At 33.3% G+C, this 3,623-nt stretch overlaps 1 protein-coding gene and 1 long non-coding RNA gene across 3 annotated transcripts in view; one reads left to right on the top strand and one right to left on the bottom strand.

The window, feature by feature from the left end:
- The window catches only part of LOC140148034 (uncharacterized), a 7,910-nt gene extending 6,784 nt beyond the window's left edge, over positions 1 to 1,126 (top strand). Inside the window, exon 3 of the long non-coding RNA XR_011858437.1 lies at positions 373 to 1,126. This is a non-coding gene — a long non-coding RNA (uncharacterized lncRNA). The remainder of the gene's footprint in view (positions 1 to 372) is intronic.
- LOC140148035 (uncharacterized) overlaps positions 1 to 3,623 on the bottom strand; it is a 232,172-nt gene that overhangs the window by 76,423 nt on the left and 152,126 nt on the right. The gene's annotated exons all lie outside the window — the stretch shown is intronic.

Here is a 3,623-nt window from a genome sequence, read left to right as displayed (position 1 = left end):
ATTTTGGATTACCAAATCCGCACAAACATGCATCCTTCTTAGACCCTTGATTGATGCCTAGAACTTCACTATGATTTGGTTCACTTCAAGTTTGGTAGTGACGTCAATGCTTTTTTGCGGGTGCGCCGTAAGCGTGCCAACAAACCGCCTCAGTACACTCAGCGAATTTAACTTTCCGCGCGCGATTCGATACTGCGGCGAGCAAAAGACGCACATACGTCACTACCAAACTTGAGGTGAACCAATTTATAGTAGCAATTTGGTATAAAGAATTCCACAGAAGGCATGAGAAAACACATAGCCGTATAAATAGCATAAAAAGGTACCCTCCATAATTAGTTAATAAGATTAATATGTTTTGTATTTTTGCAGGTATATGTATCTTTACAAACGCGTCAATGGAGCTCTGCTCATTTTCTTGGACATAGATTACTAAGGAAACAAAACATCAAGTTCCCCCTCCGCTTATATTACGAGACGGGATGGCTATCGCAAAGCATAATCTTAATCGTATTCAAAATTATGCTTTATATTTTAGAAAAATACAACTTAATTATGTAACCTTGGACCTGTTTAATTATCGTCTAAAGGTCCGTTCATACTACCGCCGCATTTGCGATGCGTTGCGTGCGGTGCGTTGTCGCACCGCATCTACTGCATTGCGATATCGCAATAAAGTTAAATACATTTTAACCTGGAAATGCGACGAGTTGCGTTGAGTTGCGGCAAAAGTAATCGATATATCGGCATCGCAAAGCAACGCATCGCAAATGCGGTGGTAGTATGAACGGACCTTAAGTCGTAGTAACCATAGAGTAACTTCCCTTGAATATTTTTCATAACATTTGAGAAGTTAGATATAAACATGCTAAAATCAAACACGCCTGGATAACTGAAGCGCAAAGTATTGTGGACATGTTTGTACAACTTCTTGCAGATGTTTTTGAAATTAATTTTTTTAACAAAAGCACATTCGGGTTGACAATAATAAGCACCCCTTTGGAAAAAATATGTTATCCATTTGTTTTGAAAAGGATGTCGATTGTCAACTCAAATGTGGTTTTGTTAATAAAAATTAATTAAAATAGAATATGTTAAACGAACAATAAAAGGAGAGTAAGCATAATGTCAACTTTTGTTCATTATTTCATAATTGCAAGGTATCTTCTGACAAGAACCGGGCACCGTGTGCTCCGTTTTCCACCTGCATCTAAAATCGGACCTCTTCCCATATCCCTACTCCGTCATATCCGGATGGCATTCCTTGAATTTAGTAGCCTCTTAGCACTATTGGGCTTAGCCTGGCTTCGGCCGAATGTTATAAATAAATAAATAATCAAAACAAATGATAAGTATTACATTAAGGGAACTGGAATGAGCGTTTTGAGCGTCTCGACAGCATTTTTTGTGGGACATGAGAGCACATCAGACCTATCGAATTGCATTCTGCATACGAAGAATGTCTTTCTGATATCAAATAATTTTCATTTTAAGAAATTCACGATATAATACAAATTTTATGACAAATTATTAAAATTTGATATTTTTCACATTTTGGAGATATAACAGTCCTCGAAGTAAATTTGATAAATTTAATAATATAGTCTTAAAGTGTATGTAGCTGGAAGGAAAAGCCGACGATCAATTGAAAATTTTGACCTTTCATATTGAAGAAATGGATTTTTTCCCAAAAAGACCTAATTTGTTTTTGGTGTTTTGGGAAAAAATCTTCAATACAAAAAGGTCAAAATTTTCAATTGATCGTCGGCTTTTCATCTCACCTACATACACTTTAAGTAGAAATCACCAGATTTATAAAGTTTATTTCGAGTACTGTTAAATATCAAAAATATCAATTTCTAATGATTTGCCATAAAATGTGTATTACATTGCGAATTTCAAAAAATCAAAATTATTTGATATCAGAATGACATTCTTCGCATTCAGAATGCAATTCGATATGTCTGATGTGCTGTAATGTCCCACAATAAATACTGTCCAAACGTTCATACCCCTTCCCTTAATCAAAACAAAGTAAATATATGTGTAACACAATACTTGCAATTATTATATGCAATTTCTAAAATCTTATGAACATTGCCTCCTGGGGCCAAATGTTATAAACTTACTCTACACAAAGAAACAGTGTGATTTCATTGGACAACCAGGAATCCGTGCAGCTCTTTTTGTACCGTAATGGAACATAAAGTCTAACCACACTTTCATAATAATACTTGAAAAAATATTACACATTTCATAAAGCAAGGAATGAACTTTTTAAACTGCGACAAGACTGTTCAAATACAAAATATTTTTTATTTTGATTAGATTACAGAATTGGATAATAACACAATTTTATCAAGGCCAGTGCTTTGATTAAGAATGTGAATGTGGTTTAGAATTATAGACTTTATAAATTCCACAATGAAAGTACACAGTGTCATTCGAAAAATCTCAATAACAATATGTTAACATTATATAAATCGTCCATAACCATCATACAAAGCATTTTAAGCTAGTTTTTGTTTTAAACTAAAAAAGTAATATTCCTGATAATGAATTCAGCTGTACCAAATAAACTAAATCATCTTACAATGCACTAGGTATTTGTATAAAGCTGATATTTCTTATTTACTGTTATATAATAACGATTATTTCAACCCAAAATTCAACACATATTGAAATCCGAACTCTTCAGCATATCAAATTCTAAATCTACGACAAATTTCGTTTCTCGAAGTGCATCAATTTTTTAATTTGCACCATACGGCTCGACTAAGGTCAGTTTTACAAAAGATTTACACAGTCCAATATTATACATTGAGGAGTTTACAAAATGTTGTGCAAACAAATCTGTGTTAAATTAAGTTATCATGGTTATAGGATGATTGTTCCATATACATTATTTATAGCTATAAAAATAAGGCGCTCAGCGCTTTTTATACAAATTCAGTTCATTCTAAAAATTTGAATACTTTGATTTTGTTATTTTGTTCTGACGAGATCAGGAAGACCAATAGCCCAATAGTGAAAGTTCCCCCTAGTGCCCCCATTGTATTAGGGGACCTCAGCACGTCTTCGAAGTTTAGAGATGGACCTGAGCTGAGGGTATTTACAGATGGGGTGTGGCTTGAGCTACAGAACCTTTGCACTCATTTCTAAAGATTTAGACATAAGTTAACCCTTTATTGTGTTTTGATGAATCCAAGGGTGTGAAAATACTGAATCCAAAACATAATAATGATAAAATTGATGCTTTACGCCTATTGGTTTCGCTATGAGTTTTAAGATATTGGACTCGACTACGTCTTTAAAACTCATAGTTCGACCAATAAATATGGGCTCAATCGATCCAATTTTATATCAAAATATTGTGAATTGACAGTTTCACACATTAAACTGGTAGTATTTGGTACTTTGCCTTCAGTATTCAAGTAATAATAGTATTTTTTCGTCGTATTTGGGCGATTTGATGATATAATAATGACAATTTACAAGACCATATTATTAAAATTAAAGTTAATTCTTGTGAAACAAACAAACAATATTTAAAATCTCTTAAAATGCGTCAACGCATTAGAATAAAAAGAATACAAAATATTATGATCTGGTTTTAGCAAGGT

Source organism: Amphiura filiformis, chromosome 3, assembly GCF_039555335.1.
Source record: "Amphiura filiformis chromosome 3, Afil_fr2py, whole genome shotgun sequence".
Taxonomy (NCBI): domain Eukaryota; kingdom Metazoa; phylum Echinodermata; class Ophiuroidea; order Amphilepidida; family Amphiuridae; genus Amphiura; species Amphiura filiformis.
Note: the sequence above shows the minus strand (reverse complement) of the source record. Positions and strands in the feature narration are given on the sequence as shown.